This window comes from Cervus elaphus, chromosome 11, assembly GCF_910594005.1.
Source record: "Cervus elaphus chromosome 11, mCerEla1.1, whole genome shotgun sequence".
NCBI lineage: Eukaryota > Metazoa > Chordata > Mammalia > Artiodactyla > Cervidae > Cervus > Cervus elaphus.
The window spans coordinates 3,484,898-3,503,473 of record NC_057825.1 but is presented as its reverse complement, the minus strand read 5'-3'; the positions used below and the strand labels follow the sequence as shown (position 1 = coordinate 3,503,473).

The following is an 18,576-nucleotide window of genomic DNA, read 5'->3' as shown; positions in this document are numbered from 1 at the left end:
TCTTCAACAAGGTGGGCAGAGAGATGCAGCGTGATTTCTGCCCAGGAGCAGAGAGAGCCCCAAAGGGGCGGGTGTCCTTGTCTGGGGGACCCTCAGCAGTTGTGTAACTAACTGAACAGTCTGAGTGCAACACTCTTTCCTCAGGGACTATAAATACACAAAGTTCCTCAAATGCTCTTTGAGCAAGCTTTCCGGCTCAAACCATGAAAAAATATTACTCCACCTTAAGGAGACCCAGGTTCGATCCTTGGGTTGGGAAGATCCTCTGGAGAAGGGTATGGCTACCCACTCCAGTATTCTTGCCTGGACAATTCCATGGACAGGGAAGCCTGGTGGGCTATAGTCCATGGGGTTGCAAAGAGTCAGACACAACTGAGCAACCAACACTTCACTTTCACTTAAAAAAGAAGGGAATCTGTTGATATACAGTATTTCATTCAAATCGAGCATTCAAAAAGTCCACCGTTGAGAGCGAAAAGGCCACAGGGAAGAGGTATTTGCAATGTCTTTAACACAGAGGCTGTGTGCTCAGAATACCTAAAAATTCTGTAAGTCAATCAAAGAAAGGGAGGCTCAGGAAGGGGGAGGGAGGCAAAGCCTCAGGGAAGGGACACTCATAAAGAGAAGACCGCAGAAGGCGGGCGGGGCACCTGTCGCAGGGGTGCGAACAGACCCCGGCAGCGCTGCGCGTCAGCCACACACACCTGCCTCCTGGCACCTCCCCTCACCCCCAGGTGTCCACCCAGCACTCACACCTGGGACCTCCCTAGCAGAGGTGTCCACAACAGCCCCGAAGCAAAAAAGATGCCGGGCCCTCAAGAGGTTAGATATTGAAATTGTGGAAGAGCCCCCTGCAACATCATCTACCAGGAGCCCTCCAGACTCGTGCCTGCGGGACACGTCTCAGTCTCCATGCTGAGCAGAAGCCCGGCCCTCTCTCTCTACAGGAGGTTCGAGAACAGTGAGCTCTCCCGTCAAGTGATGCAAAGAGCCGACTCACTGGAAAAGACCCCGACGCTGGGAAAGACTGAAGGCCAGAGAAGAAGGGGGCGGCAGAGGATGAGATGGTCGGATGGCACCACCGACTCAATGGACATGAATCAGAGCAAACTCCGGGAGATAGTGGGGGACAGAGGAGCCTATAGTGCTTAGTCCATGGGTCACAAAGGATCAGACACAACTTAGCAGCTGAACAACAAACAAAGCTCTTCCGAGCGCTAGAGGTTCGAGGTCTGGGTGGGGGCCTGGGAGTTGAGCCTTCCCCGTCACCCCGCTCACACAGGCGTGCTGGCTGCACAAAAACACACCAAGCCGTGCATTTGAGATCGGTGTGCTTTCTCAGGCGGCCTGGCCAAGGGTGCATAAAATACCCACATAAATGGTAATCAAAGATGAGCGGAAGCAGTTTGAGAACTGAACAAGGAGCTTAAACATTGCTTTGTACTCATTACACAAAGGTGTGCTTTTTAAAGGAGAAAATCAGATAAATACAATCACTCTATTAATAGTTTTTTGATCATAAAGCTTTCAGCGCTGCATATAAAAACCCATGTACAACTTTTAAAAAGTATAGTGCTGGGGAGGGGGCAATGCCCACCCACAGACCATGTGTCCACAGGCCCACGGACCAGGCACGCCCCCCACCATGCAGAGGGGCAGCCCAGGGCTGCCCAGGACCCTCACTCCCACAAGTCCTGATCCAGAAAACCTCAGGCCCTTTGAGCTCAGTACCCAGTTTCCATGAGAAAAGCAGACATGTCTGTGTGTGCAAAAGGCTCCCTCAATCACCCCAGACTTTGTTTCAGTGGCCTAAATTCCCAGGTCCTGCGTCCTCTTTGAATTCAAGGTTAGGAGAAATACCACCACCCCGTTTTACAGACGGGGAAACTGAAGCCCTGGGTGGGGAAGGAACTTGCTCCCTGGCCTGAGACCTGGAGCCTGGATCTTGGGAGTGGATTTGAGGCCTCTGCATCCACAGGTAAGAATCAGGACAAAACGCTCCTGGGCCAAAAGCAGAGGCCAGAGAGCGGAGGGCGAATGCCCAGGCTCAGGCCCCAGGTATTGGCCACAGGGGCTGAGCGAAGCCCAGAAAAGAGTCACCGAGGTGGGTGGGGTGGGTGGGTCATGAGTCCTCGGGGCCATAGCACAGCCCACTACCCAGTCTCCTCTGCCTGCTCCAGGAAGAAGCCCCCCCACCCCGCCCAAGGCCCCTGCACATGTCGGGAGAGGTGCAGGGAAGGCTGGGGGGCCAGCGCCCGTGAGGCCCGCCTGCCCCGGGAGGTCCCGAGAGCCGGGCGCCACCCGCCAGCAGCCGTCATGTCACCGCACGCGGCAGCCGCCACCGCACCTCTGCGATTCTCTCACGCTTCCCCTGGGAGCACTGAAGGTAAATACGTTAATTTGACTTCAATCATGGCTTTTTAAAACGAAGTGCACGCTATATTAATTTAGGGCACAGAACCTGAAAACTACTCATGCGTGTGTCTGAGCCTCCCAGGCCGGGCAAGGGGGACCTGGCACATGAAGGGGCCGAGGGGGCAAGAAGGAGGCTCACCCACCAGATCCCCAAATGTGAGCTGCAGTGGGGACCCGAGCCCCGGAGGCCCAGCCCAGCGGCATCGGCCAGGGGGGCTGTGCCTCAGCTTCGAGGCGGAGGACGCTCCCTCTGTGAGGGGCCCGAGGCAGGCGGGGCAGGGTCTGCAGGCCCGCAGTGGCCCAGGACCCTCGGGAGGGCCTGGCTCCCTGGTTCCTCCGTCCATGACCATGTCTAGGCACAGCCTGGAGGCAGGATCCAGCCTGTGACTGTGGGACCCCAGGTCCGCCCCTTGTCACCTCTGTCTCCAGCCTCATAGGCTCTTTACAGGGGCCCGTGGGTCAGCCCACTGCCTGGGGTCTTAGTGAAAATGCTGGTCGCTCAGTCGTGTCCGACTCTTTGTGACCCCATGGACTGTAGCCCACCAGGCTCCTCTGTCCATGGAATTCTCCAGGCAAGAATACTGGAGTGGGTTGCCATTCCCTTCTCCAGGGGATCTTCCCGACCCAGGGATTGAACCCGGGTCTCCCGCATTGAGGGCAGACTCTTTACCGACTGAGTCACCAGGGAAGTATTGTTAATGCCAGACAGTGCAGAAATGCCCAGCCCAGACTGCATGGGATCAGCCAACAAGGATACTGGTACCCTGCTCGTCTTATTTGGGGAGGTGCTGTAGGTGGCGGGGGGTGGTCTCCTCTCCAGACACCTGGTAGGGGGTGACCACCAATACCCCACGCAGGAAGGGCCAGTGACAGGACCCCACCCCGCTGTCCGAGCAGGTGGCCTGTGGGTGGCACAGACTCAGGCCAGCCCCACCTGGGACCCGCCAAGCTGCCCCCACACACGCGGGTGGGGGGGCGTGTGACGCTCTTCCACACGGTGCACTTTGGCGTGACCGGGCTGCAAGTGAGTGAGAGAAACAGACCAGTTCCCAGCACTAGTGTTAAGATGACTTTACATTTAAGAATAAGTAAGGAACCACACCTCTGCTATTCATCACTGTGACGACAGCATCAGAGGACCTGCTGGTCTGTCTCCATCACAAGCAGCCCTGACCATGGTCCCAGGAAGACCCCCACACACACACATACACACCGGGGCAGGAGCCTGCCCACTGTCCCTCCAGCCGCCCGGGGACCACCAGCGCTCCCCCACAGGAGACAGGGGCCGGAGGAAGAAGCAGATCCAGAAACACAGCAGCCTGGGGCCAAGGATCTCCCGTAGTCTCGGGGAGAAGAAACAGTGCTCGTATGAAGTGAACTTCAGATGTTCTGGGACTGACAAGGGACGTGGGGATGAGTTAGTTCCCAAGGAGAAAGACCAAACCAAACTCGGAACCGGGAGGACCACCATGGGACCTGCCAGGCTCCCAGGCTGCTGGAAAAACCCAGAGGGAAGGGCAGCCGGGTGGACACAGGCCGGCCAGCTGCCCACGGGCTAACCTGGCCCACCACGTGAACCAATGCCCTGCACACACCATACCCCAGGCAGCCTGGGCCGGCCAGGCCAGCGTGACAGGCCAGCCCCGGCCCCTCCTCTCGCCAGGCCGGGCAGGCACTCCCCCTGCGCCAGGCCATCCAGGGAGGCGGTGCCCGGCGCCCGCTTCCACTGCGGCTCTAACGAATTCCCTCGTGAGGTTTCTTGGAAATCAGTGGCTGCAATGTAATCACAGCTGCCGGGGCTCGGAACAAGCCCGCTCGGGGGCTCCGTGCGGTTATAATTATTACGAAATCGCAGTTAAGAAATAGTGAGGAGGAACTGAAACCTTGAGGAATACCCGAGAGCCGGGGGGTGGCAGTCCCACCAGCACCCAGGACAAGGACGCGCTTGCCCCTTCCTACTCATCCCCCATGCAGCCATCCTGACCCACGATCAGTCCACCTGGGCCAGGCTGCCACTGCTGCCCCGGGGAATCCAGGTGTCTTTATCCTGCCCCGCCTGCCCAGGGCAGCACCCTGGACCCCTAAGAATCCCAAGAGTGGGCAGAACTTTCCCACCCCTGGGTCTGCTCTGACTCGCCCCTGGGTCCATTTCCTTCCATGAAACAAGCAGGCACGAGACACTCTCCAAAGACCCCTCGGCCCTGACGTGACCTGACCGCTGCTCCGGGCAGCTCATCACCCAGGGAAGACCATGACTGCCAGGTACTCCCTGCAGGGCGTGGGGTGTGGTTCCCCCAAGAGGACAATGGTGGTGGGCGGGCGGGGGAGGGGGGTCTGATGAAAGGGAACAGCCAGCAGGTCACCCCAAGCCTCCACCTTGGGGTCTTAAGTCAGCGGCTGGACCTGCCTCTTCCTGGGTGGCCGAGAGGCGCCCTCGCCCATAAATCATTGGGCAGGCCCTCGGGGTCACGCCCGGCAACACAGAAGGGAGCCTGCAGAGCAAGCCCCTCTGTGCGTGCCGAAACCCCACCTGCTCCCAGGCGGTGCCCCCTGATGGACCAGACTCCCCCCGACTGCTGGAGCGGGAGGAAGGCCTGGCCCTTCCCAGAGCCCCAGAGACGGGTCGGCGGGTGGAGCGGTCCTGAGCGGCCACATCCAACCAACACCCATCAGCGGCCAGCGGGCCACCGCAGGGAAGGCCGTCTCACCACCAGAACAGCCCCACTGGCCACGCCCAAGCTCCGGGATTTGTTCCCATCCTTCTCCCCAAAATGAAAAACAGACATGCTTTCCATAAGAGGTGCCTTTATAAAAAAAAAAAAAAAAAAAAGAGGTGCCTTTATTTTGCTAACTTAACCTTCCCGTGTGGACCACTTCTGACTAGGGCTTCGTGCTGACAGCCTCAGTTCTGTCAAACTCCGGAGTGAGACGGGTGATCCGGTGTGTTCTGAGGCTGCAGGAACTCCTAATCCATCAGACACACACACTGACATGAAAGCCATCAGACCCACCCCCCCGCCGCCCTCTCCGATGGAGACCTCTACGTGGGCAAAGAGCCTCTCTGGCACCGGGCTAGGAACCTCACGAGCCTCTCAGCTGTAGAAAAGGGGCAATCCCGCCAGACTACAGGCCTGGTCACCCCATCTGCCCCCAAAAGAGAGGAGCCAGAGGCCAAAACAGCCGGGCTGGGGGCTCTAGAGGAGCCTGGACAGGTCAGAGGGCCGGGGTGGAATCTACAATCAGGAGACATGGGGACGAGATGGCTATTCCTTCTAAGGGGTGGGGAGGTGGGCACACAGGCAGGTGGACAATTCGACCTCGACTCCTCTACGGGGCTGAACAGGGTCCCCCAAATTCACATCTGCCTGGGACCTCAGAATGTGACCGTAAGCAAACCGGGGTCTCCGCAGGTGTGACTGGTCAAATGAGGTCTTGGGCACCCAGCGTGGGCCCCGAGGCCAATGACTGGTGACTCAGGAAGAGGGGAATCTGGACACAGAGGGGAAGCCATGTGGCCCAGAGCTGCAAGACACAGCAGGGAGCCCCGCCCTGCCGTGCCGGCATCGGGGGCTTCTGGCCTCCGAAGGCTCAGGGGGCCAGGTCTGTGGTGCTGAGGTTCAGGAGCCCAACAAGGAAACTCACAACCCCCAGGCCCCTCAACAAGGACCCAGCCCTGGGACCCCAGGGAATGGGACCTGCAGGTTTCGGACAGATCTGCTCAACTGGGACGAGGTCCAAGGACCAGGGCAGCCCCGGAGCGGCTCTGGGTCGGGAGGCAGAGGCTCGCAGTGCACAGAAGGGGACCAGGCGGCGGTGCACTTCTGACCCCTCCTCGCAGAGCCCATGGCCCAGAGGAAGAGTGGGCCAGGCTAAGAGAGCAGCCATCCAGCGCCCGGCTCAGAGCTCCTCCACGGGGGACACTAGATGGATGGGACCTGCCTTTCCAGGAGCAGCTGGTGCGGAGCGCACTTGGCACCCTTCCGCGCTCAAGAGCCTCCAGAGACTCAACTCTGTTCCCCAACTCCATCCCCTTCTCCCTCCCCCAGCACTGCTGGGTCCCGAGTGGCCAGCCACTCGCCCCTGCCCCTAACACACCCTTGGCCGTGACCCCCCTCCCCCGACACTGGGGTTGCTTTAGAAACACACACACCAGACAAATTCCCCCAGGGACTGGACAAAATCTGCCACGTGCCGCCTCCAGCCGGCAGGACAGTGGCGCGGCCCCAGTTAACATGGTCTGAGATGTGCCCAGACTGGGGGCGATTCTGCAGAACTGGCCCAGACTCTGGGGTCAAGGTCACGAGAAGCCAAGAGAAGACCTCAGGTTTTCTGGACCAAAGGAGCCTGAGAGACACAGCAAGGCTCAGACAGACACGAGCACGCCCGTGATCACACATTCACAACTGGAGACCATGGAGACAGCCACGTGTCCTAGGAGAGACCAAGATAACGGCCCAGGGAGGGCTATCCACACAGTGGAGCAGAGTCAGCCTTAAAAAGGAAGGGGTCCCAACACAGGCCACACACAGATGAGCCCCAAGGACACGATGCTGACCAAAGACCGGACGCAGAGGACAAAGGCCATGTGATTCCTCCACCCAGGTGCGGCCCCGGAGCCGCCAAACCCAGAGACAGGAAGTGGACGGTGGGGCCTGAGGCTGGGAGAGGTGGAGGTTGATGGGGACAGGGTATCAGTTTGGGAAGATGAGAAAGTTTTGGAAATGGATGTGGCGATGGTTGTTACAGCAATGTGAATGGACCTAATGCCCTCGAGCTGTGCACTCCAAAGTGGTTAAGATGGTAGATTTCATGTTTCAGTAACTAGAATGCTTTGAATTAAAATTTTAAAAGCAGACCCGACAGGTGCCTGGGACATGATCCCACAGAGACCCTCTGGCTGTAAAGGGGCCGGGCTGGGGGCCGGTGGGACTGTCCAGCGGCCCCTGGGGCTTTGGCCAGGCGGGTGGCGGGCCGCCCTCGTTTCAGTGGGCCGCGCTGCAGCAGGGGTCCCTGACTCGGAAACGGTTCTGCGTTCAGTACGTGCAGCTTCTCGGTGAGTTTAATACTGTTCACCCTCCACCCCTTCCTGAGTCACCAGGACCAGTGTCCTCCACGGCCGGTGCTGGGTGGGGGAAGGGGGCCCTCCCCGACCACGCTCAGACCTCAGGCAGGGACAGCAGGGCCAGGAGGCCAGAGGAGGCCAAGTCAGCATGCCCCTGCCCGGTCCTGGGGGCCCCCACGCGCCAGGGTCCACCCCATGTCCTGGCCAGACATCCTAAAACCCCTCAGAAGAGCACCTCTGACCGTGGCCAGGACCCTCCTTCTGAGCTTGAGTTATGGAAGCATGCAGTGGGTCCTCCGGGGAGAGAAGCCCCCCACCCCCCTGCCAGGCAGCTGGGGGTGGGGTGGGGGAGGCACAGGAGCCCCCAGATACCCCAGAGAACTCCCAAGTAGAGCTGGGAGCTGACACCTATGGATGCGGGGGGCGGGGGGGACTTCCCACTTTCCTGGGTTATCAGGAATCACACGAAAGGCCCAGCACAAAACTGCGGGCAGCCTCCCAGCCTCCCAGGCTCTCACCTGGCCAGGTGGTCACCTGCACTGGAGCAAAGCCTGGGGCTCTGGGCTCAGAGAGGTGGGCAGGAAGAGGCCCAAGGCCCTGCCACAGGCCCCCGGATCACAGGTCCACTCCCAGGCCTTCCACAGCTGCCTGACGGCATGGTCGAGGCCCAGGAACCTCAGGGCCCCCGAGGTCTGGGCTCATCTGGACCCCAAGGTCCTGGGTCCCCACCCCATCGCCTGGACACCATGGTCCCCTCCAGACCCGTCCAGGGCCCCCACCTCCTCACGGCATCGCTGCTCTTATCTTTTGCCTGTTTGCCTCGACTTCTCCACTATTTCACTCCCACTTCACGACCTTGGTTTTCTTCTGAGGGATGGAAGAGACGCAGGTAGGAAGGGATGGGAGGGTCTCGGGGGCCTGAGTCTGCGCTGCAGCTCGGGGTCCAGCCCCGAGGGCTCCACGGAGACCTCCCTCTCTCCTTTCCAGGCCGCTTCCCGGGACAAGGACTGGCCGACTAAACTGGGTTATGACAATTAACACAAATTCTGCCTCCTGTCCCCAAACTTACATAACTGTAGACACTGTCTCAGGAAAACCCTCCTCCATCGGTGGCCCCATTTCCCGCCCTCGACCCGGGCTTAGCTCCTGAACCAAAGATCCTTCCAGACTTCCTAGCCTTCGTGTGCTGGCCCTTCCCACCTGACGTCCTGTGACTCACGGGAGCAGTAGCTGCTGTCCGTGTGTCCAGCCGCCCATCCTCCTGGGCAAGCACAGTGCTAAGCCATTGGGCTGGCTGGACCCGCCCCTTTCCTCTAGGCACTAAAGGGTTTCAGCACCCAGCCAGCCTGCCACACTGGTTGCCTAGGGTACATCCAGAATCTCAGAATGTGACCTTGTCTGCAAACAGGATCTTTGCTGACATAATTAGTAAGATCCTGAGATGGGAGGGGTGTGTCCATAGGCCCAAGGATTGTCAGCACCCCTGGCCCTGGAAGAGGCAAGGATTCTCCCCAGAGCCTCCAGGAGGAACCAGCCCTGGCGGTTCCTTGATTCTGCTCCTGTGTTTCCAGACTGTGAGAAAGTAAATCCCTCCTGCTTTAAGTCCCCAAGTTTATGGTCATTTGCTACCCGGGCCCAGGAAAGTGACCCTACCCCACCCAGTGACCCCCGTTACACTCCAGGGTGACCGCGAGGCTCACGTCCCTGCTGACCTGTCCTCTCCACAGGCAAAAACCACCACCACTGCCCTCCCGGAGCTGGGAGACCCCACAGGGAACCCCCACAGCAGCGTTCACAAAGTCGGGGGGGATGCTCTGGCCCTGGTAAGGCAGGGGGCCACCTTCAGACTCGAGGAGGGGGCAGGTATGAGGGGACAGTCAGAGCCACACGCCAAGCCCCCCACTGCCTTCCCCTGGGGGCTGCCCCAAGCCCCTGGGGAACACCAAGTGCAGTGCTGAGTCAGTCAGGAAGGCCTGCTGCAGCCGGGGGTGGGGGTGCCCCATCTGCGACTCCAATCCCTTCAGGAGTGACGAGCACGTGGGGTTCGTGGGCCCCCAGGTCCAGCTGCTGCCAGAGCCAGTCACAGGCCCCCATAACCACTGGGCGAACTGGCCGCTTCGTGAAGGCCGCCAGGTGCCACCCAGGGCCCGACACAGAGAGAACACTTGCTGCCCAAACAGCACAGAGGCCGGGGGCGAGCCTGGGGGGCGTGAGCATCTGGCCTCCACCCTGTCCCCCTCCACGTCCCCCCACAGACAAGCAGCCAGGCCGGGTGTGGAGAAGGGGCACAGGCCCCGCCCGGTGTCCGCAGACACAGCCAAGAACCGACGGCTGGGGGGCCCGGGATACAGGGTGTCCCCCCCCACCCCAGGGAGGGACCTGCCTGCTCCCCACCCACTCCCCACACACATCTCCATCCCTGGAGGAGGGCTCCCGGAGGAGCCAGCAGGCAATTTGCATAATATTCTTTGCAAGTTAATATCAGTCTCTGATAATGATCTCGGCATAGCATGGAGCGCTAAGGCGGCTGTTACAACACTAAGTAATCATATTTTAAATTATGTTTCCCTTTATAGAAAGGTGTTGCAAAAACACACAGACACGAAATCTGTCTGTTGCAGCCCCCTGCCAACCACCTGACCAGCTTCCCAGAGCCACGGCTGTGACTATCTACTGCTCAGGGCGGGCTAGACCCAGGTGCCCCAGGCTAGGCCTGTGTCCCCACCCGGCCTGAGCCTCACCCCGGTCAGGGGTGCTGTCCGGACGGGAACCACCACAGGCTCCGGCCACGCTCAAGGGTGAGTCTGTGCAGACAAGTTCACGGAGCACCACTCTCGGCAGAGGTCGGGGGGGGGGTTCCCGCTCTCCTGGGCGTAGGCAGTGGGGGAGCTCCCCGCCCCCCAACTCCAGCCCTGCATCATGCTGGAGCCCTGAGTGCCCAGGACACCAGACTTCAGGTGCGCGTCTCCTGGGGGACTAGGGATCCTAAAAACTCGAAACCAAAACCATCGGTCCTTCTGGGACGTCCCCCTTGCAGCCACTCACCCTGCGCCAGGACCTGGGGACCCACCCCTGGAAGGTGAGATCATCCTTGAGCCCTAGACACCTGCACCCTGGCTGAGGCCATGGCACATCCTCCTGCCACAGGTGAGCCGGGCCTGTTGACGACACGGGTCTGAGCACACAGCCACGCCGGGTCCCCTAGGGGAGCAGCAGGGGCTGGGCCCGCGTGCCCAGAACTGCCGGCCGTCCACAGGCCAGGAAAGAGGACTGACTGCCTGGGAGGGGCCCACAGCCGCCCCCAAGGGGAGACCCTTCCCTCCCTTTCTCTTCATGCCGGAGCTGGGGCCACCACTCAATCTCTATTTTCTTAAAAGCTTTCTTTTCTTTTTTATTAAGAAAAAAAAAAATCCAATTATAGCACAAATCTCTCAGCAGGGGTCAGTGTGGAATAAGAATAGCCAAAGTTAATGGACATGACACAGGCAAGATTAATGCCTAAAGGGTTTCAAAAGTTGTATGATGCAGATTTCATTAACATTTTAATTGTAATGTATCTTTTTAATCTTCTCTCACCCTAATGGCTTTATATCCCCCCAAAAAATTTAAAAAAAAAACTGCTGACAACAACAAAAAGTACCAATATACAAAATTTAACAAAGGCACTTAGCAGTGCAACGGAAACTAAATTAAAGGAGCACTCTGTGTTAACACTGATTTTTTAACAGCGAAAGTCGGAATGCAGCAGAGGCAGGCTGCTTCTCCCTTCTTGGTGCAGAGACCTAGGGACAGACGCCAAGGGTGATGGTGGGCAGGCCCTGAGGGGTCCAGGAGCAGACTTCCCGCAAAGACCACCAGCAACCAGAGGGCAGCACTGCCCCTTCCCCACCAGCTGGACTCCAGGCAGCGTCCAGGAGGTGGGGGGGGAGGGGGTTGGCGCATCTTCCGGAAAATGCCATCCATCAGAGTGGAAGCTCCTGGTACTGTGCAGATGGGGTATGGACAACTAGGGGTGTCACCAGAATGAAGGGGGGCATTTTCTGGGGTGAGGGCTGCAGGCACCCCGCCCCCAGCCCCAGCGAGAGGCCCTTGGGTGGCTCAGGCCACCGGGGCAGCCAGATTACAGCCTCCAACTTTCAGAAGCGGTGCCTCAGGAAAAACACTTGGCCCTGACTACCGAGCGCCCCTGAGACTTTTGTTGTCAATCAACAAACATTCCTAGAACACCAAACCTGTGCCTGCTGCTACATGTGATGCTTTGCTCCAAATCCAGCTGCTTTCAGCACACAAGCCCCTCCTCCTCCCGCTCCAGGGCCAGCCCACCCTCAAGGACCTGGGGGGCTGGGCCTGATGCTGGACCTGGCGGGCCGGGCCAGTCCTGGGCCCGGGATGCAGCCCCACTGGCCAGGCTCACTGCTCACCCCGGTGACTATATATGGGCACTTTCGGGCCCTGGCGGTCCCCGCCCCCGGCCCGCCTGCTTCCCCCGGCACACAGGCAGGCATGGGGCGGGGCCCCCCGAAGGCTCGGGCCCATCCATGGCCATGTGCCCTCCTGGACGCCAGGGCCCAGGGCCAACGGGGAGGGAGAGGGGGAAGATTCCTTCGGAGCCCTGGAGGAGCCAGCCTCTCCTCCCCATGGGACAGAGACCAACACCTCAGAGAAAAGTATGCCTCCACCCTCCCCACAGACGGAGAGGCGGACTTTCCTTAAAGGGGCATGAACCACCACCGCCCCCCCCCCGCCCTGCTGGCTCCGGTCCACTTCTAGGGAGGGGGCATCTCCAGACGGCCCCCAGGCTGGGCCTGCTCACCTGCAGCCTCCCAGCAGTAGCATCACTACACACAAGCCTGGGAAGGGCTCAGAGAGGGCAAGTTACCCACCCCAGGTCACACAGCCTGGGGCTGAGTGAGAGACCCGAGAGGTCCTGCTCCTATGTGCCTCCTTGCCTGGACTCAGGTCCAGACAGTGGAAGTTGGGGGCAGCCCCGGAGAGCCCAGGGCCACATCAGATCCCCTCTCGGCTCCTCCTGCTCAGACACGCTCCCAAACCAGGCAGGGAGGAGTGCTCCCCACCATCCTTGTCCTCACGGGGGCTCTGAGGATGCCAGCCCCGAAAGTGGCCGCCAGGGAGCCCAACTTGCTCGATGCCTGCCCTGCCAGAGGTCTGCTGAGACCCTCGCCCACAAGACTCTCGCCCGTGGGAGGGGGGGCGCCTGCTTCCAAAACCTGCACTTTAAATGACAAAGCCAGAGGCCAGGGCACAGGAAGCCCAGCTCTCAGCTCCAAGCAGCTGCAGGTGACACAATGTGGAGGCCCCCGGCCAGCCGGGAAGCATATTTTGCAAATGATCTCATTGAGAGCCAGGCCTGGTGAGAGCAAGGATTTGCTAAAAGAGAAACAGAGGTCGCCAGGATCCCTGCCTGCTCGGGAGGCAGGGCGGGTGGCAGTGACGCCTTGGGCCTTGCTAAGGGGGAACACTTCCGGAGAGGGGGCCCGGGTGAGGAGGGCTGGAGGGCAGGGGGGGACACAAAGGCCACAGCCAGGGGCGTAAGGTGAGGAGATATTTGTGTCTTGAATTGGAGTGCAGACATGAATGGAGATGCTGGCTCTAATCCTAAATTTGGGCCCCACCTGGAAGTACCCGAGGGCTAGATGGCTCGCCTCGGGGAGGACCGACGGGTTGCCCAGGAAAGTGAGCCAGACGCGAACGAAGCACCGGCGGAGGCCGGGGCAGTGCCCAGACCACAGAGTGGTCAGCGATGCTCCCTGCACATGGGCAGGCGGGCCTGGCTGGGGCCAGTGAGAGGCCCTGAACCCATCCCCAGCCCCCAGTCAGACCCCAGACCCAACCAGACTTTCTCAGCTCCCAAAGTGGGGCTGCCCACAGCCAGGAACAGCTCAGGGTCTAGACAGGGACCGAGGGCCCCCTCCCTGTGCGGGGAAGTGCCCCCCAACTCTACCACACCGCAGGCAAAAGACCGGACCCAAAGACCAAGTTCCTGGGCCTGGGGCATCCCTTGGGGACCCTGCCGCGCGAAGGAGCCAGGCCCCGGTCAGCTAACACAACAGATCCTCAGCTGGAAGGTGGCTTGTCTTGTCCCAAGAACCCAGCCTAGGTCAAGCTCCCCAGTGTGCCTGTTACTCGGGGGTCTGCAGGAGGCGCTGGGTCTCGGGAGAACCAGGCTGGAGAATCGGGAGCTAAGGGCTGTCATCCGGGCTGCAGTTTATGCTCGAAGGGCTCAGCAGACGTTCACCACGCTGCCCCCAGCCAGGGGGCTCACCCCACCCCCACACCCCAGCAGGACAAGAGAACTTGGGGGGGGGGTTGGGGAACCAGGCTGGAGCAGAGCCCAGGCGAGACAGGACAGGGTGCCACAGAAGGGGGCAGACGGGCTGCGGGGGCCGGGCTCGCGTCCCCAGGTGGGAAGAATGAGGCCTCAGGTGGCTGAGGCTTCCCGCGCACGGATGGTGAGTGCCCTGGGCCACACCAGGAGGCCCCAGGGCCAGGAGAGAGACCCCGTCTGCTGCAGCCCATTCAGGCTCTGCATTCCCGGGAGCACAGAGCTCAGAGGAGGGGCATGGGGTGGAGCCCTGGGAACACCCTTGAAAGGGTCGAGGTCACAGTGCCTACTTTCTGTCCCAGGAGGGGTACCAGGCCCACCCTGGCCCAGGCCGCAAGTCAGACCCGCAGAGCAGAGGTGCCAGAGGAGCTCGGCTGTGAATGCCAGCTCAGCACTTGCCATCACCACTGTCGATCTTACATGAATAATGCAGCTCACGTTTTAGCTGGAAAACAGAGGGAGGCTTTAAGGGTTCTGTAAAAAGTCACCCACGAGCCCGCCTCCCGGAAAAGGCCCCTCTGAGCGCCCCACCACGTCCCTGACAAGGAACCCAGAGGCACTCCTGGGCAGCCAGGGTGGCCGGTGTCACTGTCAGAAAACGCGCAAGCATTTTCTCCTGGGCCAAGATTCTGCAGGCGCCTCGGACGGCTGCAGAGCAGGAGCCGGACAGAGCCAGCTCGGAGTCAGCGGCCTAAGAGACGCCACGGCCGGCGCCCACTCCACCGGTGTGACCACCGAGCACCCACCTCTGCCACTGCGAGTGGAGAAGTGACACGGTCCTCCTGCGGTGCCCCTTCCCACCGGCTCGCCGAAGCAGCGGGGGCCAGCCACCCTGGGCGTCGTCCCTCCCAGCTCCTTCACTCAGGCTCCAGCCAAGGTGCCACCCAACAGTGGCATGACCAACGGGAGGATGCCCGTGGGCCTCCGGGGAGGGGTGGGCACCACAGAGGGCCACGGGGAGGAGGGAAAGGGGTGTGTTGGAAGGCGGACGGCAGTGCTGGCTGCTGACCCTTCACTCCTCGCCTCTAAAATGGAGCCCATCCTCGGAGATGCCTCCCCTAGGGTCCTTGGGGGGCTTAGACGACACTCCGCATGGAGTGCTGAGAAGCACCTGTGCTGAATACCAGACCCACATCCTTTGTCGATGGAGTTCACCGAGAAAGAGGAGGGGAAGGTGGGGAAGTGGAGACCTGGAGAGACCCAGACCAGGCCAGATCAGACCAGACCAGACCCGGCGAGCACAGCGGTGTGTGCCCAGAGTGCTCAGAAGACCAGCTCTGCCAGATGGCCAGCCCATGCAGCCTGTTCCCCCCCCCCCCCGCCCCCCGCAACAGGACAGGCTCAGCTAGAACCTATGGCCAGGGGACTCACAGCTGGGTGCCCAACCGGTCCTCAGAAAAACCACTAGGAAGAAAGAGCCTAACTGCTCCCGTGAGCAAAACCTTTCAGACCCAGGTCTGGAGAAGGAGGAAGATTCCATCATAGTGGGCACCTGCCCAGATCCAGGACCGACCCACCGCAAATCCACAGGTTTAAGGGCCACCAGCAGAGAGCTGGCCATCACTAGCGCCAAGACCAAACTTCTGAGAAGCCCGGAAGAGGGGACCCGGAGGTGACCTCTGACCTCATGACCCCCCCCCCAACCAACCACGCCGACGTCGGAAGGGCTTGAGTCCCCCCGCCATCCCCGGCCCTGGCGGGGGTGGGGAAGGGCAGCAGGCTCAGAGCTCACCTCTGAGCTTCTTGGAGAAGGGGCTCGGGGGCCCCAAGACCTCAGCACCGCAGGAAACGGGCAGCGAAGACAGGTGGGATCCCCCGCCCCAGTGCAGCCGTCCCCCGGGCTCTCCCCAGGTAGGGGGTGCACGAGGGCGGCCAGAGGGCAGTGATGCCCCGAAGGGCGGGGGCGTCCAGCGGGACCGGGGAGGCGGGGAAGGAAAGACGCAGGGCGGGCTGATGCGCAGCCCCGCGGCCGGCCTCGGACCCCGGCCCGGGAGGGAGGGGCGTGTCCCCAGGGCCGTGACCCCCGCCGAACCCGCGCGCGTTCTCCGCCCCGGAGGGCTGGGATCCGTCCGTCCGGTCGGGGGAGGCCGAGTGTCCCGAGAAGCCCGGCGGGAGAGGAGACGCCCAGAGCCCGGGTCCGCGCTTGGCGGGGCGGGCGGGGTGCGGCCCGGCCCGGGCGAGCGCCTCCCCAGGCCCGGGCGCCGCCGGCCAGCTCGGCGGGCGGCGCGCGGCGCGAACTTGGGCACTGCGGCAGGCGAGGGAGGGCGCGCCGCGGAGTTCGCGGGAAGTGCGGCGGCGGGGCCCGCGGGCGGCGCGAAGTTGGGGTACCTGCGGGCGCCGGCCCGGTCCGGCCTGCGGCAGGAAGTGCTCCGGCGGCCCGGCGCTCCGGCTCACATGGACTTTCTCCGGCCGCGCCCAGCACCGGGCCGCACCGCGGCGGGCGGGGCGCGCGGGGGAGGCGCCGCGGGCCGTTTAAAGGGACAGCGCGCCGGCCGCGCGCGCGCACTCGCCGCCCCGGGGCGCGCCGCCCCGCGCCAGGTGGGCGCCCGGGGAGGGGCGAGGACGGAGTGGGGGGCGGATCCGAGGGCGGGGGGCGGCCGGTCTGCGCCCCCTCCGCGCGCCTCCTCCCCGACTCTTGGCGTGGGACCCTGCGAGGGGCCTGCAGCCGGGGCCGGACGCGGGCAGGACCGGGGCGCGGACCCACACACTCTGGAGGTGTGGAACCCCCGGTCCTGGGGCGCCCTCTCCCCGCGGCGGCCGCGCCAGCACCGGGATGCCGCGCCGTGTGGGGCCGCCGGCGGGAGCAGGTGCGCGCGGCCTTGGCTGCCACAGACGTCCCGGAGACCGGAGAGCCGGGATGCGGAAGAAGCGGCGGCGGCCGGCGCCTCCTGCGCTGAGCCGGGTAACTGCTAGCTGCGTGAACGCGGCCGGGTCTGCTTTCAGGCCCGGCGTGATCTGGGCGCACTGGCTGTTAGTGACTCCCCTGACCCCCCCGGCTCCCGGTTTGCTCGAGGCCCCCCTCCTGTGGACAGAGGTGATGTTTTAAAACAAGGGCGGACAAATAAAATCAGCCTCAAACCGGAAAGGACCCTCAAAAGTCCCCCTCAGTCGCCCCCACCCTAACCTGAGGCCTCGGGTCAGGACAGGCTGCAGTAGCCCTCCTAGGCCGGAGACCTCCTGGCCCGCTCAGCGCCGCGGGGTCCTTGCAGGAAAATGGGGCGGAACCGGGTCAGTGGTCCTGAGCAGAGGGTCACTGGGAGGAGGGGCTTGGTGTGGAGAACAGGGTTCCCACCCTCACTTTCCCCCAGAGTACATTCTGGGCCCCGTGGGGGTCAGAGGATGGGGCTGAAGCCCTGCAGGACAGTTAGCCAAGGTCATTCCGAGGACAGAGGTCAGAAGCCAGTCTAAGTAGTCCTGTCCCCAGTCTCGTGATAGGTCCTTGACTTTGGTCATGGACTGACCCGTGACCCCATCTCAAGGGTCTGCACAGAAGGCCTCCCCTTACCAGCTCACGCCTGCCTTGCCTCAGGGGGGATGGGTATGAAGCCTTAAGGATGCTCTGGGTACACCCCCAGAACCCCACTTAGACGTAAGCTTGTCCCAGGCCACGTGTCCTCCCAGCCCAGCGCGTGCCTGCAGGGCAGTCTGTCTGTCCTGAGGGCACTCTTATCAGTTGGAGACACAGTCACGTGGCTTGGCATGTGGTCCTGACAGGTAACTGCCTCTTGCTCTGCAGGGACCGGTGGAGGCTGGGGGTGGGGGGGGACAGCAGGGGAGAGAAGCCATGCCTTGGCCTCGAGCAGCTTTGCAGCCCCAACTTGCCACCGGCTCTTCGGTGTTGTTAGGACCTTGGTTGTGCAAACACCCCGGGGCCCTGGGAAACTGGGGCTTCTGCAGACAACACCTCTGAGCCCAGAGGGACCTCTCTAGCCACTTCCTGGCAAGGCGTCAGGATGCGAGAAGCCACCCACCAGGCCCCAAAGTCTCCCCCCACCCCCTGCCCCGTGCCGGCGGCTGGGGTTGCCGTGTGGATGGGGTCCACAGGTGTGACCACCTCACGGGCGCCAGGTAAAGATGGGGTAGGGGTGCTGGCTGTTTCACTCACTCGCCCAGGGAGCTGGTCACACCTTTGAACATTCCCGTTGTTTTTATCACTCGTATTGTCTAAATATGAAAAAGATTCTTTTTTTCTTTAACAAAGGACATTTGGAAAATATTGAAAAGTTTTTAGAAGACGACAGATAAGCCACCAGCCTGTGCCCAGGGATGAGGAGGGACTTCGGGGCAGCTTCTGTGTGCACGTGGGGGTGTGTGTGTGCAAACCACACCGGCGCATTTTAAACACTACGGCTGCACACCTGTGAGAAGCCAGGCCTGTGCTGTGTCCTACGAGCTGTCTAACTCGATTTTCACAGCAGTTCTATAAAGTTGGTTCTCTGTTCCTGTTTCACTTAGGAGAAAAAGGCAGCGTAGGAAGAAAATGCAGCCAGCCTGGGATTCCTCCTCACTCCGGGTCCCCCAGCAGGCAGGGCGGGGTGTGGTCCCTCCGTCTGATCACTAGGACTCGTAGACGTTAAGAAGGGTCAAGCTGGGCTGGCTGATAGCAGGCTGGATGGCCACAGCCCCCTGTGAGGGATCTGATTAGCACCACAGTCTGAGATGCCAGCAAGGGTTTTCTCAGCTCGGGGAGGCCTGGGGTGGCCTCCTGGCCTGAGCTTTCTTCGTCTGTAGCTTAACTTCCCGCCTTTTATCCAGA

At 61.6% G+C, this 18,576-nt stretch overlaps 1 protein-coding gene across 2 annotated transcripts in view; it reads right to left on the bottom strand.

The window, feature by feature from the left end:
- The window catches only part of NACC2 (NACC family member 2), an 81,533-nt gene extending 65,266 nt beyond the window's left edge, over positions 1-16,267 (bottom strand). Inside the window, exon 1 of one of the 2 annotated variants that reach the window (XM_043916477.1) lies at positions 16,149-16,267. The gene's annotated coding sequence lies outside the window, so the exon portion shown is untranslated. Of the gene's footprint in view, positions 1-15,552; positions 15,929-16,148 lie in introns of those variants that run through there. The other variant, XM_043916479.1, reaches the window with a different exon arrangement.
- Positions 16,268-18,576: the final 2,309 nt, after the last annotated feature.